The 26,525-nt window shown below is 44.8% G+C and overlaps 1 protein-coding gene across 4 annotated transcripts in view; it reads right to left on the reverse strand.

Annotated features, from left to right (window-relative positions):
• Positions 1–26,525, reverse strand: part of SLC8A3 (solute carrier family 8 member A3) — a 169,055-nt gene that overhangs the window by 121,482 nt on the left and 21,048 nt on the right. For 3 of the 4 annotated variants that reach the window (XM_038765875.1, XM_038765874.1, XM_038765873.1), the window contains exon 1: positions 15,060–15,082. The exons of the other annotated variant lie outside the window; for it this stretch is intronic. The gene's annotated coding sequence lies outside the window, so the exon portion shown is untranslated. Of the gene's footprint in view, positions 1–15,059; positions 15,083–26,525 lie in introns of those variants that run through there. 4 annotated transcript variants of the gene reach the window in all.

The raw sequence follows: 26,525 nt of genomic DNA on the forward strand, positions 1-26,525 counted from the left end.
ACAGATATAAATTGTAGGCATGAGACAGGAGGAGGCAGATAAAACAACTCAAACTGGAAAAAGCAAGAGTATGAAGAAAAGAACAAAGGAATGAAAGAAGTGCATAAATTCTTCTTATATTTATAAATTATTATATATAGGTTAAATGCAAAGGGTGGCTTTTGGGCTGTCTGACCTAGGATGATGGAGATTAGCAGGGTAGTGTCTCCTGGGGGAAGGTTTTCAGTATGGCTTTCAAGATTGTTAAGTAATGTGACCTGGCAGATCTAAACAGGGAGGGAGCGCCAGGGTAAAGGCAAGGGGTTGGCAGTCAGGGTGTGGAGAGCCAAGGGCAGTGAGTAGGCTTTTGTCAGAGGAGCAAAGTGTGTGGGCTGGGTTTTTGTGGGAGACAAGTGAAGTTGGGGAGGAGGAGGAGAGCTGAAATGGACACAAAACACAATCCAGGAGGCCCAGGCTAGGGAATAGGTTCATTCATTCATTCAACTGTATTTATTGAGCGCTTACTGTGTGCAGAGCACTGTACTAAGTGCTTGGGAAGTACAAGTTGGCAATAAATAGAGATGGCCCCTACCCAACAAAGGACTCACAGTCTAGAAGGGGGAGACAGACAACAAAACAGAACATGTGGACAGGTGTCATCAGAATAAATAGAAGTAAAGCTAGATGCACATCATTAACAAAGATAGAATAATAAATATGTACAAGGTTGATGAGTAGCCCACATTTGTAGCAAAATCCTTATTAATAATAATAATAATAATAAGTTAACCACTTCCTCTGCATCAAGCCCTACACTAAGCATTCTTGTAAACTCCTTGTGGGCAGAGAATGTATTTATCAACTCTGTTGCATCATACTCTCCCAAGCACTTAGTACAGTACTATGCTCACAGTTAGCACTCAATACCATTGATGGATTATCAGGTCAGATTCAGTCCCTGTCCCACAAGGGGCACACAGTCTAATGGGGAGGAAGAACTGGTATTCTATTTACATTTTACAGAAGAGGAAACTGAGGCACAATGAAGTGACTTGTCCAAGGTCACACAGCAGGGAAGTGGTGTATTCGAACCCAGGTCCCCTGACACCTAGGTCTGTGTACAAAAGGCCGGGAAGAGAAGGAGGCCCCTCCCTGGCTTGGAGATCTGTGGGTCGGATAGAGAAAGATTTCTTCTGACCAGTTCTCAAAAAGACACACAGAAAGAGATACGGCTTCTCCTCCTGATCACCCTCCCGTTGCCTAAATCCAGTTAGTAAACTGTTGTTGAGTGAGAATCTCACTACTGATAACTAACATGTTGGCCCTGGGAAGGAATTCAGTAATTAGAGGTGCTTAGATGCAGAGAAGAAAAGAGTGGGAAACAATTAAAATCTGTACTGTCAGCACACACCATAGAACATGGAACTTCACTCTTTTTTTTTATAGCGTTGATTAAACACTTACTGTGTGCCAGATACTGTATTCTGGGACAGATACAAAATAATCAGTTTGGACATACTCCTTATCCCAGGAAGGGCTCACAACCTGAATCCCCATTTTACAGTTGAGGTGCCTGAAGCACAAAGAATCTAAGTGACTTGCCCACAGTCACACAGAAGATATGATTCATGTTCGTCAGGGGGCAGAGATGCATCCCCCAACACCCAAGTCCCCTTTTCTGGGCTGAGACAGTGGATGGACTTGGTGGTTTTGGGTCACAAAAGTGTGGCCAAGCGTGGAAAAAGCACACACATGCCTGGAAATCAAGAGGACCAGTATTCTAATCCCAGCTCTGACATCTTCCCGCTGTGGGGCCTTCCCACTTGCTATGTGCCAAGCATGGTTGTAAACACTGGGGTAGATTATAATAATAACAATAATAATAATAATAGTATTTGTTAAGTGCTTACTATGTGCCAAGCACTGTTCTTAGAGCTGGGGTTGATACAAGGTAATCAGGTTGTCCCAAGTTGGGTTCACAGTCTTAATCCCCATTTTGGAGATGAGGTAACTGAGGCAAAGAGAAGTTAAGTGACTTGCCCAAAGTCACATAGCTGACAAGCGGCAGAGCCGGGATTAGATCCCATGATCTCTGACTCCCAAATCTATACTCTTTCCACTAAGCCACACAGCTTCTTAAGCTCTTACTATGCTCCAAGCACTGGGATAGATAATAATAATAATTATGGTATTCATTAAGTGCTTATTATGTGCCAAGTACAGTTCTAAGCTATGGAGTAGATAAAAGGCAATCAGGTTGTCCCACGTAGGACTCACAGTCTTAATCCCCATTTTACCGGTGAGGTAGCTGAAGCACAGAGAAGTTAAGTGGCTTGCCCAAGGTCACACAGCAGACTAGTGGTGGAGCTGGGATTAGAACCCATATCTTCTGACTTCCAAGCCCATGCTCTTTCCACTAAGCCAACACAGATACAAGTTAAGCAGGGAGGACACAGTCCCTGTCCTACATGGGGCTCACAGTTTTAAACCCTGTTTTACAGATGAAGGAACTGAGGTCCACAGAAGTGAGGTGACTTGCCCAAGGTCACATGGCAGACTAGTGGCAGAGTTGAGATTAGAATCCAGGTCCTTCTGACTCCTAGGCCCATGCTCTATCCACTCAGCCATGCTGTTAAAATATAATATCAGAGTGCACAGATGTCTGCGCCGACTGATCCTCACCCTGTTCCCATGGTCCCTCCTGTACCTCCCCAGGGTCCCATGGTCCCATCTTTTATTTTAGTCTCGTCACTCTTGGGTTGTGCTTGTCCCGGATGCTGCAGTGGATTTTGTGCCCTCCTAGTGGCATTAGACACGCCCACCTGACAGGCCTCTGGCACCACCCCATCAGTGTTTCTCTGAGGGGGAAACATTTGATAATTTTGCAAGATGCTCCGAGTACCAAACTTGGATTTTCACATCCCGCTCCTGATTCCAGCTCCTGTCACAGCCACAGGGGCTACTTTCCATGCTTACCAGGAAGGCTAGAATGCATAAAAGCCTAGATATGCGCTCCATGGGGGTGACAGGGGTAATCGTCCCCAGAGTTTTCTGAGCTGGAGTACTAGATTTGTAAATCCTAGATCTCTGACAAGACTTGAGAGAGTTTCCAGTCAGGGTTGAAAAAGAGCTCAAAATGGTGGCTTTCTGGCTTTTCAGTCCATCCCCTCCAGTCCCCACTACAATCTCTGCCCCCTCTTTCCCCGTGCTCAATATAAAATATGGATACCTGTGCATTGAACCTCTGCCCAAGGCTGGGAAACTTAGCAGTATCGGGCATTGGACACACACACAATCGTTTGTTCCATCATCAAATCCTATTTAGTGTTTACAGCAGTGCCTGACACCACATTTATCCAAGCTTTCATCCTACCCTGCCTTGATCATTTTATAGGCCTCCTTGCTGACCTCCCTGCCTCCTGTTTCTCCCCACTTCACTCTGCTGCCCAGATCGTTTTTCTCCAAAAATGTTTAGGCCATGTTTCCCCTCTTCTCAAGAACCTCCAGTGGTTGCCCATCCACCTCCACATCAAACAGAAACTCCTCTCCATTGGCTTTAAAGCAGTCCATCACCTTGCCACCCACATCCTGCCTCTGCCCTGAAATGCCCTCCCTCCTCATATCCAACTATTTTTCTCCCCCTCTTCAAAGCCTTATTGAAGGCACACCTCTTCCAAGAGGCCTACCCTGACTAAGCCCTCCTTTCCTCTTATTCCACTCCCCTCTGTGCCACCTTGACTTGCTCCCTTTATTCATCTCCCTTCCCAGCCTCATAGCATTTATGTACATATCTGTAATTTTATTTATTTGTATTAATGTCTGTCTCCCCTTCTAGACTGTAAGCTCATTGTGGGCAGGGAATGTACCTATTATATTGTTATATTGTACTCTCCTAAGCACTTAGTACAGTGCTGTGCACCCAGAAAGTATTCAATAAATATGACTGACTTAGTAAATGCTTAACAAACACCATAATTATCAATTATTACCTAATCTACCTGTATCAGCTTGTGATCTGCATTTGACACATAAATGACTGTCTAGGTTTTCAGGAGGATGCCCCCTCGCTCTCCCAAATAACATCCTGAAAGTACACTGACTAAACACCCTTGGGGAGGAAACAGCCAGGACTGCTAGTGAAACATGAGGCTGAAGGCAGGGAAGAAAGAAAAGGGGCAAAGATCTCAGTTTTCCTAAGTGTGTGCTGGTCCAAAGACTACTCGAGAAAAATGGAATTGAGAAGTACCATGGCCTAGTGCCTAACGTAGGGGCCTGGGTGTCAGAAGGACCTGGGTTCTCATCCCAGCTCTGACACTTGCCTGCTGTGTGACTTTGGGCAAGTCACATCACTTCTCTGGACCTCATTTACCTCATCTGTAAAATGGGGATTAATACTGTGAGACACGGACTGTCTGACCTGATTGGCTTGCATCTACCCCACATTTAGTTCAGTGGACAAAGTAAGCCCTTAACAAATACCATTTAAAAAAAGGACTGTATGTAGGAAATATTGATGGAGTTTAAGAAGCTTTGAGGGGTAGTTAATAATTGATATTAATTAATCAATTAATCCATTGCATTTATAGAGTGGGTACTCTGTGCAGAGCACTAGGAGACTACTTAGGAGTGTTTGGGAGAATACAATAAGCAGCGAGAAGCAGCGTGGCTCAATGGAAAGAGCACGGGCTTGGGAGTCAGAGGTCATGGGTTCAAATCCCGCCTCTGCCAATTGTCAGCTGTATGACTGAGCAAGTCACTTAACTTCTCTGTGCCTCAGTTACCTCATCTGTAATATGGGGATTAAGACTGCAAGCCCCATGTGGGACAACCTGATCACCTTGTATCCTCCCCGGTGCTTAGAACAATGCTTTGCACATAGTAAGCACTCAACAAATGCCATCATTATTATTATTTCCCCCTTCTAGACTGTAAGCCCATTGTTGGGTAGGGACCGTCTCTATATGTTGTCAACTTGTACTTCCCAAGCGCTTAGCACAGTGCTCTGCACACAGTAAGCGCTCAATAAATACGATTGAATGAATGAATACAGTAAGTAGGCACTCTCCCTGCCTTCAAAGAACTGCTTCGGCAGGCATTAAAATAAATTACAGGGAGGGGAAGCAATGGAGTATAAAGCTATGTATAGAAGTTCTGTGAGTCTATATGCTACTATTTCCCTTATGCTAGTTCCCCTAAATCTGTGACTGATTTTAATGCCTGTCACCTTCTGGAGACTGTAAGCTCCTTGTAGGAAGAGATCACATCTACTGACTGACTCTGTTGTTTTGTACTAACTTCTCTGTGTTTCAGGTCCTTCAGCTGAAAAATGGGGATTAAGACTGTGAACTCATGGGGGACAGGGACTGTGTCCAACAAGACTGACTCGTATCTAGCCCAGTGTTTGGAACAGCACTTGGCACATAGTAAGCGCTTAACAAGTACCATTATAATGATTATCAACGGGCAGTTCGGCCTCCTTTGGAGGCACAAAGGACATCACCCAGGTACCAAGCTGCCAGCCCACCCACCCTCTTTGTTCTTCCCCGCTTCCAGTCCCCATAGCACTTAAGTCCATATCTGTTATTTATTTATTTGTATTAATGTCTGTCTCCCTGCCTTTAGGCTGTAGGCTCATTGTGGGCAGGGACTGTGTCTATTTATTGTTGTATTGTCCTCTCCCAAACACTTAGTACGGTGCTCTGCACATGGTAAGTGCTCAATAAGAACAATTGAATGAATGAATGAATGAATGAATATTGTACTGTACTTTCCCAACCACTTAAGTGCTCAATAAATACCACTAATTGATTTTGTGGGGTGGGGGGCGGGATAAGTAGCAGGGAGGGAAGTTAGAGTTGGGGGATGAGACCCTTAATTAGGGAAGGCTTCCTGGAGGAGACTTGATTTTAGTAGGACTTTGAAGATGAGGGGGAGTTGTGAGGAGGGAGGGCATGAGAGAGGGGTCGGCAATAAGAGACGTGAGATGGAGGGATAATAAACAAGGTTCCAATCACCTCTCGTTAAACCAGACCTTTTACAGGTAGAGAAGCGGAAGGAATTTCCTCCGTAGTTCACATCGCGGGATAAAACCCAAGCATCCTGACCCTGGATTCTCCCTGTGTGGAATGAACTCAGAGATCCGTCACTCTTATATTCCGTTGCTCATTTTTGGGGTGAGCAAGAAAAGAGAAAACCCCTTCATAAGAGTTCGCTTTGAAAGGGACTTTGGGCACTTGCATTTCTCTTTTCCTGTTAAAGCATGCGCACCCCTGACTTGGAAAGAAGCCCTCAGCACATGTGTTCCTTGGAGGTGTGGTGCTCTGAATTATGGGACTGCTCGGGAGGCCACTGAAACTATTCATTCATTCAATCACATTTATTGAGCACTTACTGTGTGTAGAGCACTGTACTAAGTGCTTGGGAAGTACAAATTGGCAACATATAGAAACGGTCCCTACCAACAACGGGATGACAGTCTAGAAGGAGGAGACAGACAACAAAACAAAACAAGTAGACAAGTGTCAATACCATCAAATAGAATTGTAGCTATATACACATCATTAATAAAATAGAGTAATACATATGTACAAATATACACAAGTGCTGCGGGAAGGCCAGAGTTATGCAACACGGCTTGCCTGAGCTGCAGTTAAACTGCCTGAAGCTCAACTGTGTTTCAGATTAAGGCAGGCACTGGGATCCAACCTGACACAGCTGTGTGATTAAAAAAATAAAAACGAAAACCTGCACATCATACTTTTCTATCCAGGGGTCACAATTTTGTGATACAAACGGCTTTCACATGCTGGGCTTGGAATTTAGAAATGTTAGCAATTAAATTATTGGTTTGAGTCGGTTTGCTTGACTGAAGACACAAAACCCATGGAAAATGTAACCGGGAAACTCAATCGATCATCCACAGATAATTTTTTATAGTATTTGTTAAGTGCTTACTATGTGCCAGACACAGTTCTCAGTGCCAGAGTAGATACAAAGTAATCAGGTTGAACACAGTCCATCTCACGCATGGGGCTCACCATCTTAAGGACTCCACTGGAATTTCGTATTAATGTCTGTCACCCCCCTCTAGACTGTAAACTCTTAGAACAGAGCCCGTTGTTGGGTAGGAATTGTCTCTATTTGTTGCTGAATTGTACTTTCCAAGCACTTAGTACAGTGCTCTGTACACAGTAAGCACTCAATAACTACGACTGAATTAATGAATGAATTATGGGCAGGGAACATGTCTCCTAATTTCTCTTAAACTGTACTCTCCCAAACACTTAAAACAGCATTCAGCACATAGCAAGTGCTTAATAAATGCCACCGATTGGTTGATTACCAATCTACATCTCTGCCCCTGCTCTCTCCCCATCTCTCCAGGCTCACATCTCCTCCTGCCTTCAGGACATCTCCATCTGGATGTCTGCCCGCCACCTAAAACTCAACACGTCCTAGACTGAACTCCTTGTCTTCCCTCTCAAACCCTGCCCTCTCCCTGACTTTCCCATCTCTGTTTACGGCACTACCATCTTTCCCGTCTCACAAGCCCGCAACCTTGGTGTCATCCTCGACTCCGCTCTCTCATTCACCCCTCACATCCAAGCCGTCACCAAAACCTGCCGGTCTCAGCTCCGAAACATTGCCAAGATCTGCCCTTTCCTCTCCATCCAAACCGCTACCCTGCTCGTTCAAGCTCTCATCCTATCCCGTCTGGACTACTGTATCAGCCTTCTCTCTGATCTCCCATCCTCATGTCTCTCCCCACTTCAATCCATACTTCATGCTGCTGCCCGGATTGTCTTTGTCCAGAAATGCTCTGGGCATGTTATTCCCCTTCTCAAAAATCTCCAGTGGCTACCAATCAATCTGCGCATCAGGCAGAAACTCCTCACTCTCGGCTTCAAGGCTCTCCATCACCTCGCCCCCTCCTACCTCACCTCCCTTCTCTCCTTCTACAGCCCACCCTGCACCCTCTGCTGCTAATCTCCTCACCGTGCCTCGTTCTCACCTGTCCCGCCATCGACCCCCGGCCCACGTCATCCCCCGGGCCTGGAATGCCCTCCCTCTGCCCATCCGCCAAGTTAGCTCTCTTCCTCCCTTCAAGGCCCTACTGAGAGCTCACCTCCTCCAGGAGGCCTTCCCAGACTGAGCCCCTTCCTTCCTCTCCCCCTCGTCCCCCTCTCCATCCCCCCCATCTTACCTCCTTCCCTTCCCCACAGCACCTGTATATACGTATGTTTGTACATATTTATTACTCTATTTATTTATTTTACTTGTACATATCTATTCTGTTTATTTTATTGTGTTAGTATGTTTGGTTTTGTTCTCTGTCTCCTCCTTTTAGACTGTGAGCCCACTGTTGGGTAGGGACTGTCTCTATATGTTGCCAACTTGTACTTCCCAAGCGCTTAGTACAGTGCTCTGCACACAGTAAGCGCTCAATAAATACGATTGATTGATTTATTGATTAATCCCCATTTTACAGATGAGTACCTGAGGCCCAGACAAGCAAAGTGACTTGCCCAAGGTCACCTAGCTGACAAGTGTCAGAGCTGTGGCTAGAACCTCCTGATTCCCAGGCCTATAATAATAATAATGGCATTTGTTAAGTGCTTACTATGTGCAAAGCACTGTTCTAAGCACTGGGGAGATTACAAGGTGATCAGATTGTCCCACAGGGGGCTCACAGTCTTAATCCCCATTTTACAGATGAGGTAACTGAGGCCCAGAGAAGTTAAGTGACTTGTCCAAAGCCACACAGCTGACAATTGGCAGAGCCGGGATTTGAACCCATGACCTCTGACTCCCAAGCCCATGCTCTTTCCACTGAGCCATGCTGCTTCTCTATCGATTAGGGCAGGCTGCCTCCTGGTCTGCTTTCCAAGACCCAGGAAGCAAAATGCTGCATTAGCAACTGAACACTTTGGGGCCTGTGGACAGTTAGCAGTTAGCAGACACCATGTTTAATTCCCACCTGTATATTCTGTCCCTCAGAAAAGTGCTCTGAGCAGTGTAAGGGCTTAATAAATACTATTACTACTGTCACTCAAGTAGGCATTATGTCACTTTGGGCAGGCTCTCTGTGCCTCAATTTCTTCATCTGCAAGATGGGGATGCAATATCCATTCGCCCTCTGCCTTAGACTGTGAACCCCATGAAGGATAGGGACTGTGTCCCACCTAACTACCTTGTATCTACTTCAGCACTGAGTACGGTGCTCGGCCCAAAACAAGTGTTTAACAAATACCACACACACTCACATAAACACGCAAACATGGAACAGTTAATGTGTTCCTTCCCACTAGATGCAGCCAAGAATACAGAACACAGCATCAACTACATAAACGATAATTACAAATATTGGGAGAGCTCCAGTGCTACCCATTAGCGTGATTTCAGGTCGGATGAAGGTTCAGGAAACATTGAAAACCCAATTGTTTCCTCAGTTGCTGGAGAGGAACAGAGAAGATAAGTTCCTGGGCTACTTCTGATAGCAATCCAATTATCCAAATGTTGGTCACTGGACTGGTGAGGTAACTGAACCACAGCCAACTGTGATAATGAAAAGAAAGTTTAGATAACTGTCCCAAATTGGGCGAGGGCCCTGCCCAGAACCTTTGATTATCTGGGCAAATCCAGCTTTAATGCTTGCAGGTAATTGGCTTTTCCCTGTAATCTTGAGGAAAACAGACATGAGTTTTGGGAGTTTAGGCTGCCTCTGGAGGGGTTTGAAAACTGAGAGCAAGCATCAGCCTAAATCACTGGACTCTGCAGAGCAGCAGGAGCTATATTTAATAATAATAATAATAGTATTTGTTAAGCACTTACTATGTGCCAAGCACTGTTCTAAGCACTGGGATGGATACAAGGTTATCAGGTTGTCCCATGTGGGGCTCACAGTCTTAATCCCCATTTTACAGATAAGGTAACTGAAGCACAGAGAATTGTTAAGTGAATTGCCCAAGGAAACACAGCTGACAAGTGGCGGAGCCAGAATTAGAACCCATGACCTCTGACTCCCAAGCCCATGTTCTTTCCCACTAAGCCACACTGCTTCTCGAGTAAGTCCAACAGCCCCTGGACTCACTATGCCCTAGGCTGGCCCAGTCTTGGTCAAACCTCAGGCTTTACAAGCAGACCATCTTTTTTTTTTTTCTTTTTTGCTTGGTATTTGTTAAGCTCTTACTGTGTGCCCAGCAATGTACTGATTGCTAGGGTAGATACAAGTTCATCAGGTCCCACATGGGGCTCACAGTTTTATGTAGGAGGGAGAACAGGGATTAAATCTCTATTTTTCAGATGAGGGAACTGACATACAGAGAAGGTGGAGGCTCACAGAGGATCTGAGTTCTAATCCCAGCTCCACTACTTGTCTTCTGTGTGACCTTGGGCAAATCACTTACCTTCACCGGGCCTTGGTGTCCTCAAATGAAAAATGGGGATTCAATGCCTGTTTTCTCTTCTACTTGGACACTCCCACATATGGGACAGGGACTGTGTCTGACCTGGTTATTTTGTATCTACCTCAGTACTTAGTACAGTGCCTGGCACATAGTAAGCACTTAACAAATATGATTACACTATTATTATTATTATTATTATTATTATTATTATTATTATTATTGCCTCTCTTGAGCCCTTATTAGAGTGTGTGGCACAGAGTAGGTGTCCAATAAATACTACTTCTATTACTAATATTGGGCTTTTCAAATATGCCCAGAGATATAATTGACCATCTGATGTTCCTCTGCCTGCCTCTGAAGCAAAAGTACAATCTTCCTGACTGCATAAACTCCCACAATGACATACGGAAATGAACGAAAAAGAATGTTTCAACAAACATTTAGACAAACTCATCACACTGCACATAGTAAGCTCTCAATCAATCAATCAATAAAAATTATTGATGTATCAATCAATAAAAATTGATTGGTTCTCCGCTCTTTGACCTCAGGCAAGTCATTTCATGTCTCTGGGCTTCAGTTCCCTCATCTGTAAAATGGGGACTAAGACTGTGAGCCCCATGTGGGACACAGACTGTGTCCAACCCGATTAGCTTGGATTTACCCCAGTGGTTAGGACAGTGCCCGGCATTTAGTATGCGCTTAACAGCATTGAATAAATGAGGGAAGTAGTGTTGCCTAGTGAAAAGAGCAAGGGCCTGGGTGCCAGAGGACCTGGGTCCTAATCCCAGCTCCACCACTTATCCGCTATGTGAATCTGGGCAAGTCACTTCACTTCTCTGTTGCCTCAGATACTTCATCTGTAAAATGGGGATTAAGACTGAGCACCATGTAGGACAGGGACTTTGTCCAACCTGATTTCCTTGTATCCGCCCCAGGGCTTAGTACACTGCCTGGCACATAGTAAGCGCTTAACAAATATCATAAGAAAATGAGTCACATTAGGCAGATTAAACCCTAGAGTTGATAGTGATGCCTGTGCATGGAAGAAAGTCATTGGGTTGGATGGGAATGGGAGACTCACAGGAAAAGTGTAAACCTGATGAGTGATATCTCATACTCACCCAAGCCATTTTCTCCTGCCAGAACAAGGAAAAATATCCTTGATGCCTTCATGATCAAAACATGGGTATCTCAATCAATTGTGAGATTCCCAAGCACTTAGTACAGTGTTCTGCATACAGTAAGTGCTCAACACCTATGACTGATTTACTGCCTGGCTGCTGGAAGAACCTCTACTACTTTCCAGAAAAGCAGCATGGCCTAGTTGGGAGAGCCCGGGCCTGGGAGTCAAAGGACCTAGGTTCTAATCCTGGCTGCGCCACTTGTCTGCTGTGACCCTGAGCGAGTCACTTCTCAGCACCTCAGTTCCCTCAACCGCAAAATGGGGATTCAATATCTGCTCTCCCTTCAACTTGGATTGTGAACCCCATGTACAACCTGATTATCTTGTATCTACCCTAGAGCACGGTACATAGTAAGTACCTGTCAAATTCCATAATTACTATTATTGTTCGGCTCACAGTGACTATTCATTCATTCATTCATTCAATCGTATTTATTGAGTGCTTACTGTGTGCACAGCACTGTACTAAGCACTTGGGCAGTACAAGTTGGCAACATATAGAGACGGTCCCTACTCAACAGTGGGCTCACAGTCTAGATGGAGAACAAAACAAAACATATTAACAAAATAAAATAGAATAAATATGTACAAATAAAATAAATAAATAGAGTAATAAATACGTAAAAACATATATACATATATACAGGTGCTGTGAGGAGGGGAAGGAGGTAAGGGGGTGGGGGTGGGGAGAGGATGCAGTCACAGACTCAAAATGTGGTCTCCCTCCTGACCCAACAACTAAGTGCTAAGTTCCTGGAGAACAAAGTCATTTACAAGGATGCCTGACTCAGTAATACTGTAGACCAGTTGGGAAAGGAAATATAAACAAAAATGGGAATTCCTCTATTGACTATCAGGTAGCCATCTAGATGAGAGATAAGGGCAGGGAAGTGGCTGAGATTGGTTTGATGTAAATTCTTCAGTCTTTAGATCCTTTGAGTGTCCATTTGCATCCCAATGGTTAGTACAACAAACAAATCGTTATGGGCAGGGAATGTGTCTGCTGATTCTATTGTATTATACTCTCCCAAGTGCTTAGTACAGTGCTCTGCACATAGTAAGTGCTCAAATAAATACCGCTGATTGATTAATTGAAATCATGGTGAGAGAGCTAAGGCCATGCAGACCACCACTAAATCAAGAACTTCTCTGTATTATTATTATTATTATTATTATTATTGTTATTGTTATTATTATATTTAAGAGCTTACTCTGATTCAAGCACTGCTCTAAGCTTAATCGGATTGGACTCAGTCCAGGGCTCACAGTCCAAGTCGACATTATTAATAGACATAAGTGACCCCTGTCACCATCATGACCTTACTAAGCAGGAACCTGGTACAGTGTTCTGCTCATAGTAAGCGCTCAATAAATACGATTGAATGAATGAGTGAATGAATGAATGAATGAATGAATCATGGCACCTCCAAAGACAGAAGTTGGCTCCAACCTCATCAGCAATCATGATAGTAGTGGAATTTGTCAAGCACTTAGTATGTGCCAAGCTCTCTACTAAGGACTAAGGTAGAAACAATGATAATGATGGCATAAGTTAAGTGCTAACTATGTGTCACTGTACTAAGTGCTGGGGTGCATACAAGCAAATAGAATTGGACACAGTCCCTGTCTCGTGTGGGGCTCACAGTCTCAATTCCCATTTTATCAATGAGGTTACTGAGGCACAGAGAAATGAAGTGATGTACCCAAGGTCACACAGCAGACGAGTGGTGGAGCCGGGAGTAGAACCCATAACCTTCTGACTCCCGAAGGAGTCTGAAGAGTTGGCCAGGGCATTTCAATATTCTCAACACATCTTTTACTACACAAGATTTCAACTCACAGAAAGCCAGCATGCCAAGGCAAGGCCCTCATTTTGACTAAGGGAGTCACCAAAGCACTCAGAGTCATGAAAAATGGACAAACAAGTGGACTCTTTGGCAGATCTGCTGAATCATTGGACTCTCAAGTGCTTAGCACAGTGTTCCTCACACAGTAAGTTGTCAATAAATATCACTGATCAATTCATTGATTAATGGGCACCCTGCTTGAACCCTGAAGAGATGACCCAGGATTTCAAAGATACCCCATCCACACCATCTTCCAAAAGGTGAAAGATCAGATTAGGGTAATTCCTGAGGCATCTCATTCCCCTTAGCCAAAGTACTCCTGGATTGGCTACTGGGTAGGGATTGTCTCTATATGTTGCCAACTTGTACTTCCCAAGCGCTTAGTACAGTGCTCTGCACACAGTAAGCGCTCAATAAATACGATTGATTGATTGATTACTGAATAAGATGACTGGCCACATGCTCCCAGAATTACAATATGGCTTCAGAGGACACAATCTTTGCAGCATGTCAGATATGGGAAAGATGTGGTGAACATCACCAAGACCTCTATCTCGTTTTCATAGATCTTGAGAAGCAGCATGACCTAGTGGAAAGAGCACTGGCCTGGGCATCAGAGGACCGAGTTCTAATTCTACCTCTGCTATTTGCCTAGTGCGTGTCCTTGGACAAGTCACTTCGCTTCTCTGTACCTCAATTCCCTTATCTGTAAAATGGGGATTTAATATCTGTTCTCCCTCCTACTTGCAATGGGTGTCCAATGTGGGACACGATAACCTTATATCTACTCCAGCGCATAGAACAGTGCTTGGTACAGAGTAAGTGCTTAGCACAGTAACTACTATTGAAAATGCATTTCAATTAGAGAAGCAGTGTGGCTCAACGCAAAGAGCACAGGCTTTGGAGTCAGAGGTCATGGGTTCAAATTTTGGCTCCACCAACTGTCAGTTGTGACTTTGGGCAAGTCACTTGACTTCTCTGGGCCTCAGTTACCTCATCTGTAAACTGGGGATTAAGACTGTGAGCCCCCTGCGGGACAACCTGATCACCTTGTAACCTCCCCAGCACTTAGAACAGTGCTTTGCATATAGTAAGCGCTTAATAAATGCCATCATTATTATTATTATGATTATTATGATTATTTGGCATTATCAATAAATCTGGATTCTGGAAACTAATCCATCAATTTGCCTGCCCTGAATAGGTCATTAAGATTCTGAGCCGTCTTATTCATTGAGCACTTACTGTGTGCAGAACATTGTACTAACTGCTTTGGAGCGTAAAATATACTAGAAGATCCTTGCCCACAAGGGGGGCACTCAAGCAGTTCCATCAGGATCCCTCACAGACTACAAGTCTACACCAAATGTCAAGACAGGATGTCGGACAATGACACTCTGGAATAAAGTCATTCTAGCATTGAAATTATGCCCTCCTCAACATTGAGTGGGCTATGGTTTTTTTCTAACTTTTTAAAGGTATTTCTGAAGAGTTTACTATGTGCTAAGCACTGTATTAAGCACTGGGGGTAGATACAAGCTAATCAGGATGGATACAGTCCATGTCCCACATGGGGCTCACAATCATTATCCCCATTTTAAAAATGAGGTAACCGAGGCATAGAGAAGATAAGTGTCTTACCCAAGGTCACAAAGCAGACAAGAAGCGGAGTCAGGATTAGAACCCATGTCCTTTGGAATCCCAGGCCTGTGCTTTATTCACTAGGCCACGCTGCTTCTCACTAGGCCACAATACTTCTCGTGAGGAAAATGAACAGCAAGATACCCAAACAGTCTATGTATGGTGAGCTGAAATTGGGAAAGAAAGCAAGGACAGAGGAAATATTTTAAGGATACAATAATATAAACCCGTAAATAATGTTGCAGCTCAGCTGAAAACTAACAGTCAATCCATCAATGGTATTTATTGGGCACTTACTGTGTACAGGGCACTGTACTGAGTGCTTGGGAGAGTACAATACTAAACTAGGAGAAATGTCACATAAACAGGAGCAGAAAGATGGAGTGGAAAGTTCCCAGGCCTGGGAGTCAGAGGATGTGGGTTCTGTCTCCACTTGTCTGCTGTGTGACCTTGAGCAAGTCACTTAATTTCTCTATGCCTTGATTTCCTCAACTGTAAAGTGGGGATTCAATACTTGTTCTCCCTCCTACTTAGACTGTGAGCCTCATGTGGGACAGGGACTGTGTCTGACCTAATTAATTTGTATCTACCTAGCACTTAGAACTGTGCTTGACACATGATAAGCGCTTAAAACGTAATAATAAATAATGATGATGATGATGATGATGATCAAACATGGTGCACTGGAGATCAAAACTGGAATGAATCCTTCCAACCAAAAACTTTGTGAGGATCACGCAGAGGTAGCAAAACTGAAAGCAGAGCCAGGCATCCTGACTGAGAAACATGACAGTTCGGCAAGGACTAATGTTGGCAAGGGTATTCAGGGCTGTGGATCTGAAAGTCCACAGAATCCCTCATCTTTTACTTGTACATATTTACTATTCTATTTATTTTGTCAATGATGTGCATCTAGCTTTACTTCTATTTATTCTGATGACGACACCTGACCACATGTTTTGTTTTGTTGTCTGTCTCCCCCTTCTAGACTGTGAACCCGTTGTTGGGTAGGGACCATCTCTATATGTTGCCAACTTGTACTTCCCAAGCGCTTAGTACAGTGCTCTGCACACAGTAAGCACTCAATAAATACGATTGAATGAATGAATGAATCTTCCCACCCAAACCCTGTCCTCCCCCCTTACTTTCCCATCACTGTAGATGGCACTGCCATCCACCCTGTTTTACGAGCCCATAACTTTGGCATTACCTTCGACTCATCTCTCTCATTCAACCCACATATTTAATCTGTTACTAAATCCTGTTGGTTCCACCTTCACAACATCGCTAAAACCCACCCTTTCATCTCCATCCAAACTGCTACCACTTTAATAATAATAATAACAACGGCATTTATAAAGCACTTACTATGTACAAAGCACTGTTCTAAGCGCTGGGGAGGTTACAAGGTGATCAGGTTGTCCCATGGGGGGCTCACAGTCTTAATCCCCATTTTACAGATGAGGTAACTGAGGCACAGAGACGTTAAGTGACTTGCCCAAAGTCACACAGCTGACAATTGGCGGAGCCGGGATTTGAACCCATGACCTCCGACTCCAAGGCCTGTGCTCTTTCCACTAAGCCACACTGCTTCTCTTAATCCAAGCACTTTTCCTATCCCTCCTTGACTAACATCAGACTCCTTGCTAACCTCCCAGCCTCCTGTCTCTCCCCACTTCGGTCCATACTTCACTCTGCTGCCTGGATCATTTTTCCACAAAGGTACTCAGTCTATGGTTTTGGACTGAACTTTCCAACTCCTCAAGAACCTCCAGTGGTTGCCCATCTACCTCCGTATTAAACAGAAACCTCTTCCCATTGGCTTCCCATCACCTTGCCCCCTTTTTCCCTACCTCCCTGATTACCTACTATGACCCAGCCTGCACACTCCTCCTCTAACACCAATTTACCCACTGTATCTCGATTTCGTCTATCTCACCTCTGATCCCTCTCGCACATCCTGGAACACCCTCCCCCTTCATATCCGACAGACGATACCTCTCCCCACCTTCAATGTTTTATTAAAAGCACATTTCCTTTAAGAGGCCTTCCCTAACTAAACCCTCATTTCCTCTTCTCCCACTCCCTCATGTATTACCTTTGTGCTTGGATTTTCACCCTTTATTCACCCTTCCCTCAGACCCACAGCACTTACGTACATATCCATGATTAATTTATTTCTATTAATGTCCATCTTCCCCTCTAGACTGTAACTTCCTTGTGGGCAGGGATTGCTTCTACCAACTTTGTTGTAATGTACTCTTCTAAACTCTTAGTACAGTGTTCTGGACACATAAGCACTCAATAAATGTGATTGATTGATAGAGCCAGCACATGCCCACTAGTGAATTTCACAGTTATTAACAATAATAGTAGTAATGGTATTAAGCATTTACTATGTGCCAGGCACTGTTCAATAATAGCAATTATAGTATTTGTTAAGTGCTCGCTATGTGCCAAGCACTTTACTAAGCACTGGGATAAATAAGATAAATGAGGCTGGACACAGTCCCTGTTGCTGCATGAGACTCAAAGTTTGGAGCTGAATTGTACTTTCCAAGTGCTTAGTACAGTGCTCTGCACACAGTAAACGTTCAATATGAATGAATGAATAAACGAATGAATGAGAAGGCAGAGTTTCTACAAGTATGAAGGACAACTCTGCCTCTCTCTCCCCCATCCCTTTTTTCTTTTTCTCTCCCTTCTGTCTCTCTCTCCCTCTCTTCCCCCTCCCTATTTCTCCTTCTCCCTCTCTCCCTTTTTCTCTCTCTACTCTTTCTCACTCTCTCTCCTACTTTCTCTACCCCCTTCACTCTTCCTCCTCTACCTATTTCTCTCCCTCTCTCTTTCTTTCTTTCTCAATCTATATATCTGTACAGTTACATATGATCTGAGGTTCAGCATTTCTGATCATGGCCAAGGTGAGCAGTGGAGAAGGAAGGGTGTAGAGGGGAACTGCCAGCAGATATTCTCAGTTGCAAAACATTTATTTTCACAGCACTCCACTGGTCAGGAGGAGCCATCAGGGTTCCGCTGTCAGGTTTGGGGCCGTGACGATGTGTTGCTCTCCCAAACCAATTCAGACCAATCGTGTTACCATCTCACGGTTCATAAGCAGCTTTAATCCTGCTCTGATAACGCAAATATTGCCATGGTAATCTTCTTGTTTGTCATCCAGCTGAGATGAAGAAATAGATTGGTCATGGCAACCTGAACAGTTTTGACGGAAAGAGCCCTAACCTTGGCTCTTCACCATTTCGGGATGAGAAGTGATCTTACTTCAGGTGAATATACGTAGTGGCACTTGAGAGATTTGGGTACCAAATATCTTTGCCACTGTTTGATGTCTGTTTATTGTCATATTGCACTCTCCCAAGCAATTGGTACAGTGTTCTGCACACAGTAAGTGCTCAATAAATGATTGATTGAATGAATGAATGAACGGAGTCTCAGGACTTTGGGACTGAAAACCAGGGCTAAGAAGTTGATTGTAGTGATAGCGGTTTGTTCATGATAGCCCATCTCTCTAGAGGAGCAGCATGGCCTAGTGGAAAGAGCCCAGGACTGGGAATCAGAGGACCTGGGTTCCAATCTTAGCTCTGCCACTTGTCTGCTGTGTAACCCTGGATAAGTCATTTGGCTTTTCTGTGCCTCAGTTTCCTCATCTGTAAATTGGGGATTCAATCTCTGTTCTCCCTCCCTCTTAGACTGTGAGCCCTGGGTGGGAAAGGGACTATGTCTGCTGTGATTATCTCATATCTTCCATAGCCTTTGGCAGATGGTAAGCACTTAACCAATACCACCCCACAGCTAAAACTGCTTTGCCTTCTCTAGCCAAATAGCATCTGACTCCTTGAGAGCCACAGTTCTGTACATTTCCAACAATCCTCTCTCTTCTTCCAATCCCTGTAGTTGGATATTCTCTATAGCTCATTGTGGGCATGGACCGTGTCAGCCAACTCTGTTGTACTGTACTCATCCTAACGCTTAGTACAGTGCTCTGAACATAGTAAGCACTCAATCAATAACCTTGATATAGATGATTTCCCTTGGTGATCCTCTGCTAAATGGAATTTCCCCATGTTGGACCCTCTCTTATTTCCTGCCTTTGTTCCTAGCCTCTCAGGACCATTTTCGAGCCAAGTCTGCCCCCTCCTCTATGGTGTTCCTAACACTTCCATTTGCAAATTTAATAAAAACTCATAGTTCCTCCACCACATTCTGAAATCATAACTAGACTGTAAGCCCCCCATGGGCAGGGACCGTATCTATCAACTCTGTTGTATCGTACTCTCCCAAGAGGTCTGAACATTGCTCTACATACAGTAAGCACTCAGCGAATATTGACTGATATTTGCCCTATCTGTAATTTATTATAATGCTTGTCTCCCACTCTAGACTGTAAGCTCCTAATGGGGAGGTATCTTTTCATTCAGTCGTACTTATTGAGCGCTTACTCTGTGCAGAGCACTGTACTAAGCGATTGGAAAGTACAATTCAGCAACTACAATTCTTTTCAACTATCTCTATTGCATTGTGCTCTCCCAAGCACTTAGTACAATGCTTTGCACACCGTAAGCACTCAATAAATAGGACTGATTGATGGACAAAATTTTCAAGTTACCGTACGGAGGGAACCCTGGAGATGGTGACACATCTAAGCCAGCATTTCACCCAGTCAAACCTCCTAAAAATTCAGCGCACTTTTGGGTGAGACAAAATTGTGAGTATTTTGGCTTTCAAACCTGCTAGGTGGTGGAGATTGGGATCAGTTTTACCTAACCAGTCAATCGATAACTGGTTAGTAGCCTTCTCTCTTAACCTTCGGTTTGCAAGGACTCCTGCTGGAATCACCAGTCACAATGGTTTGGCCCAGAACAAAAACATCTTTGCTGAAAGTAGGCTGCCTTTACTCTGGCATCTACAATGGCAGGAGGAGGCACAAACCATCTGAGGTCAGACCTGAACTGGGAGTTGCAATATTCCTCATTCCCAAATGCTCTCTCAGAGGGATGCTCCCTATCACAGCATGAGCTTGGGAGTCAGAGGTCATGAGTTCTAATTCCAGCTTCCCCACGTCTGCTGTGTGATCTTGGGCAAGTCACTTAACTTCTCTGAGCCTCAGTTACCTCATCTGTAAAATGGGTATTAAGACTGTGAGCCCCATGCGGGACAACGTCATCACCTTATATCCCCCCAGCACTTAGAACAGTGCTTTGCACATAGTAAGCACTTAACAAATGCCATTACTATTATTATTATCAGAGCTTGTGTCTAGATGGCTGGTATTCCACTGTCTGGCTAATTCCCCATTTTACAGATGAGGAAACTGAGGCAAGGAGAAGTAAAATGTTCTTTATGGGCAGAGAACATGTCTACTAATTCCAATGCATCGTACGAGTGCTTAGCACTGTGCCCTGCACATAGTAAGCACTTAATAAATATCACTGATTGATTAAGTGACTTTAGGTGCTTACTATTACATGCCAAGCACTGGAGTGGATACAATCCAATCTAATCATTCATTCATTCATTCAATTGTATTTATTGAGCGCTTACTGTGTGCAGAGCACTGTACTAAGCGCTTGGGAAGTACAAGTTGGCAACACATAGAGACGGTCCCTACCCAACAGCAGGCTCACAGTCTAGGAGTGGGAGACAGTCAACAAAACAGAACATATTAACAAAATAAAATAAATAGAATAGTAAATATGTACAAGTAAAATAGAGTAACAAATATGTACAAACATATATACAGGTGCTGTGGGGAGGGGAAAGAGGTAAGGCGGGGGGGATGGGGAGGGGGAGGAAGGGGAGAGGAAGGAGGGGGCTCAGTCTGGGAAGGCATCTTGGAGGAGGTGAGCTCTCAGTAGGGCTTTGAAAGGAGGAAGAGAGGTAGCTTGGCGGATGTGCGGAGGGAGGGCATTCCAGGCCAGGGGTAGGACGTGGGCCGGGGGTCGACGGCGGGACAGGCGATAACGAGGCACAGTGAGGAGACACAGTCCCTCTGTCTCTTGGGACTCGCAGGCTGAGGGGGAGGGAGAACAAGGTCTTTTACCCCCACTTTACAGATGAGGAAACTGGAACTCAGAGAAGTTAAGCAACTTGCCCAACATCACACAGCAGGCAAGAGTTGGAGCTGAGATTAGAAGCAGAATTAGAGCAGAGGATGGTAGCCAGCACGAGGAGAAGCAGTGTGGCCTACTGGTTAGAGCATGGGTCTGGGAGTCAGAAGGACCTAATTCTAAGGACCTAAGTTTCATTCAGTCAGTCAGTCATATTTACTGAGCGCTTACTGTGTGCAGAGCACTGTACTAAGTGCTTGAGAAGTACCAGTCAGCAACATATAGAGACGGTCCCTACCCAACAATGGGCTTACAGTCTAGAAGGGAGAGACAGACAACAAGAAAATTATAGGGCTAGGTTCCTGTCTTCCCAAGATGGATCCTGGTTCTCTTACAGGAATCCCCTTCAGCCCTCAGACCTCCAGGTTGCATGATGGAAACATGACCCGAAGGGCCCAGACTCTGAACTTTGTGCTCTTTGTGGCAGGGAACATGTCTACCAACTCTGGTGTGGTGTATTCTTCCAAGTGTGCTCTGCACCCAAAATACACTCAATACCATTGATTGATTGATTGATTGATTGATTGAACTTCACTGGAAAAATGGCTGATGGGAACATGTCTGGTGCAGGAGTCTGGGCTTGTAGTAATAATAATAATAATAATGGCATTTATTAAGCACTTACTATGTGCAAAGCACTATTCTAAGTGCTGGGGAGGTTACAGGGTGATCAGGTTGTCCCAAGGGGGGACTCACAGTCTTAATCCCCATTTTACAGGTGAGGTAACTGAGGCACAGAGAAGTTAAGTGACTTGTTCTAATTCCAGCTCTACCACTTGTCTATTGTGTGACCTTAGATAGGTCACTTCACTTCTCTGTGCCTCAGGTGCCTCATCTATAAAATGGGAATTGAGACTGTGAGCTCCACATGGGACAGAGACTGTCTGATCAGATTTGCTTGTATTCACCCCACTGTTTAGTACAGTGCTTGGCACAAAGTAAGCACTTAACAAATGCCCTAAGAATTAAATACCACAATTAGAGAAGCAGCATGGCCTGGTGGAAACAGCACAGGCCTGGGAGTCGGAGGACTTGAGTTCTAATCCTAGCTCTACCACTTACATACCGTATCACCTTAGGCATACCAGTTTCCTCCTACAGAATGGTGATTAAATACTTGTTCTCCCTCCTAATTAGACTGTGAGGCAGGAACTGTGTCTGCCCTGATTATCTTGCAACTACCTCAATGCTTCTTACATAGTAACACTGAAGAAATACCACAGTTACGATTACATCTTGGAAGATTCTTCTTCAACTGGGGCCACCTCAGAGCTCAGACTCCATCTGGCCACTAAACACCCATTCCCCACTCCCGAACCCCCTTCTCTCCAGAGCTCCTCCCCTGCTGGAGGCTTCAACTGGTTTATCAATCAACCAACCAATCAATCAATCAATGGTAGTCACTGAGCACTTCCTGTGTGCAGAGCACTGGATTAAGCGCCTGGGAGAGTACAGTACAACTGAGTTGGTAAGGACATTCCCTGCCCACAGTGCCCTACAGTCTAGAAGGGGGAAACAATTCTCCTGCCTGCCTCTCTCCCTCCTCCCCCTGCTTCAATCAATCAATCAATCAATCAATGGCATTTTTTATGGTATTTGTTAAGCACTTACTATATGCCAGGCACTGTTTAAGTACTGGGGTAGAAACAACAGAATAAGATTGAACACAGTCCCTGTCCCACATAAGCCTCACAGTCTTAATCCCCATTTTCCAGATAAGGTAACCGAGGCCCAGAGAAATGAAGTGACTTGCCCAAGGACACACAGCAGACAAGTGGTGGATCCCGGATTAGAACCCAGGTCCTTCTGACTCCCAAGCCCATGCTGTAAACACTAGCCCATACTGAGTGCTTTCTTTGTGCAAAGCATACGCTTGGGAGAGTAGAGAACAATAGAGTTGGCAGACACATTCCCTGCCCACAAGGAGTTTACAGTCTCTTTTCCTCCTGTCACTCACCAACCTTCCCGGCCTTTAGGGAGCCAGAACCTCAGCTGTGCTATCTGTGCTTTCAGCCCCCCCTTATCTTTATGCCCCACTATTTTCCCTGTCTGTAATTTATTCTAATGACCATCTCCCCTACAGACCATAAGTTTCTTGTAGGCAAGGATCGTATCTACCAACTGTATTGTATTGTACTTTCCCAAGCCCTTAGTAATCGATCAATTGATCTAATCAATCAATAATATTTTTCGATACTTATTTTGTGAAGAGTGCTGAATTAAGCACTTGGAAGAGTTCAATACAACAATATAACAGAATCGGAGATACATTCTCTGCCCACGAACTTACAGCCTGGATGGGGAGATAGGCATTAATAGAAATAAATAAATAGTACAGTGCTTTGCACACAGTAAGCACTTAATGAATAGCATTGATGGATTGACTGATTGATTGATGCATCATCGCTGATTTCCTTGTTCATTGGTGAAGGATTCTACATTTCTATTTCTCCACTCCTGCTCTTTTCCCTTTCTTTCCTTTTACCCTTACAGTGGAGAAGGTAAAAAAAAAAATATGTTTTTGAAAGAGTTGCTTCCAGCTTGTCTGACCCCCCCCTCCAATAAAAGTAATCATGTCATTTATTAAGCATCTACTGTATGCCAAGCACTGGGATACATACAAGATCATCAGATCTGACACAATCCTTTTTTTTTAAATGGTATTTCATTCACTCATTCAATCGTATTCATTGAGCGCGTACTGTGTGCAGAGCACTGTTACTAGGCACTTAGGAGAGAACAGTACAACAATAGACAGACATATTACCTGCCCACAAGGAGCACATTTGTTAAGCACTTACTATGCGTCCAGCACTGCTGTAAGCACTGGAGTAGACACAAGTTAATCAGGCTCACGGTCTAAGTGGGGAACAGGTATTTAATCTCCATTTTACAGTTAAGGAAACTGAGACAGAGGAAAGTTAAGTGACTTCCCCAGATTACAGAGTAGGTACGTGGTGGAGCTGGGATTAGAACCCAGGTCTTCTGTCTCCCAGACCCATGCTTTATCCCCTAGGCCACGGTGCTTCCCTGTCACTGACGAGGCTCACAATCCGTCCCCTTCGCTCCACTGAAACTGCCCTCTCAAAGGTCACCAATGATCTCCTTCTTGCCAAATCCAAAGGCTCCTACTCCATCCTAATGCTCCTCAACCTCTCGGCTGCCTTTGACACTGTGGACCACCCCCTTCTCCTGGAAATGTTTTCCGACCTTGGCTTCACTGACTGTCTTCTCCTGGTTCTCCTCATCTCTCTGGTCATTCATTCTCAGTCTCCTTCATGGGCTCCTCCTCTGTCTCCCACCCCTTAACTGTGTGGTTCCCTCAAGGTTCAGTTCTCTGTCCCCTTCTATTCTCCATCTACACTCATTCTCTTGGAGAATTCATTCACTCCCAAGGCTTCAGCTACCATCTCTATGCAAGTGATACCCAAATCTACCTCTCAACCCCTGATTGCTCTCCCTCTCTCCAGGCTCGAATCTCCTCCAGTCTTCAAGACAACTCTACTTGGATGTCCTCCCATCACCTCAAACTTAACACGTCCAAAACAGAACTTAACATGTCCAAAACAGAGCTCCTTATCTTCCCACCCAAACTCTGTCCTCTCCCAGACTTTCCCGTCACTGTAGATGGCGCCATCATCCTTCCTGCTTCACAAGCCCATAAACTTGGCGTTATCCTTGGCTCCTCTCTCTCATTCAACCCACATATTCAATCCATCACCAAATTCCGTCAGTCCCACCTTCACAACATTGCTAAAATCTGCCCTTCCCTCTCCATCCAAACTATCATGTTAATACTCATTCTATCCCACCTAGATTACTGCATCAGCCTCCTTGCTGACCTCCAAACCTTCTGCCTCTCCCCACTCCAATTCACATTTCACTCCGCTACCTGGATCATCTTTCTACAGAAACGTTCAGGACATGTCACCTCCCTCCTCAAAAATCTCCAGTGGTTGTCCATCCACCTCTGCATTAAACAAAAATGACTATTGGCTTTAAAGCACTCCATCAACTCGTACCCTCCTACCTCACCTCGCTTCTCTCCTTCTACGACCCAGCCTGCATACTTTGCTCCTCTGGTGCTAACCTTCTCACTGTGTCTCGATCTCACCTGTCTTGCCGCTGACCCTTGGCCCACATCCTACCTCTGGCCTGGAATGTCCTTCCTCCTCAAATCTGCCCTACAATTATTCTCCCCCACTTCAAAGCCTTACTGAAGGCCCATCCCCTCCAAGAGACCTTCCCAGATTAAACCCCATTTTTCCTCATCTCCCACTTCCTTCTGTATCACCCTGACTCTCTTTGCTCTTCCCCCTCCTTCCCAGCCCCACAGCAGTTATGTATATATCTGTAATTTTATTTATTTATATTGCTGTCTATTTGTGTCGATGTCTGCCCCCCCCCACCCCCGTCTAGACTGTGAGCTCATTGTGGGCAGGGATAGTTACTCTTTATTACTGTATCATCCTTTCCCAAGTACAGTACAGTGTTCTGGACACAGTAAATGCTTAATAAATATGACTGAATGAATTAGTACAAGAGGGAGGGAGAGCAGGTACTCAATCCCCATTTTGCAGATGAGGAAACGGAGGCCCAGAAAGTGATTTGCCCCAGGCCACGCAGCTGGCCAACAGCAGAGACAGGATTGGAACTCAGGTCCTCCAACTCCAGTTCCGTGCTCTTTCCACCATGTCACAATGCTCCTCCCAGGAGCTCCTTTAATAGTAACAATTATGGTATTTGTTAAGCACCTACTAAGAAGCAGTGTGGCTCAGAGGAAAAAGCCCAGGCTTGGGAGTCAGAGGTCATGGGTTCTCCGCCACTTCTCAGCTGTGTGACTTTGGGCAAGTCACTGAACTTCTCTGTGCCTCAGTTACCTCATCTGTAAAATGGGGATGAAGACTGTGAGCCCCACGTGGGACAACCTGATCACCTTGTATACCCCCACCAGAGCTTAGAAAGTGCCTTGCACATAGTAAGTGCTTACCAAATGCCATCATTATTATTATTATTAGGTGCCAAGAACTGTACTAAGTAGTGGGGTGGATAAAGCAATCATAAAACAAATCTCTACCTTGCTACAGGGCTGTTATTGAACAGCTGCCCTAGTCCATCCAGGAGATGGCTGCAACTCAGCAGGGCAGGGCAGGGCAGGGAGACTCCATTTCCCTGAGCTGAGGCCTCTGGGATTGAGCATGCTAGCTATGTGAGCCGATGCTGTGTGATTATTTATGACAGCTCTGATCTCACTCCCCAGCCATGCCCTGGCTTGGCCCACACACTAAATCCCTGCATGCCAGCCACAAGGGAGGGGGCAGGCCTGGCTCTGATGCCCCCC

Source organism: Tachyglossus aculeatus, chromosome 23 (assembly GCF_015852505.1).
Source record: "Tachyglossus aculeatus isolate mTacAcu1 chromosome 23, mTacAcu1.pri, whole genome shotgun sequence".
NCBI classification, from domain to species: Eukaryota; Metazoa; Chordata; class Mammalia; order Monotremata; family Tachyglossidae; genus Tachyglossus; species Tachyglossus aculeatus.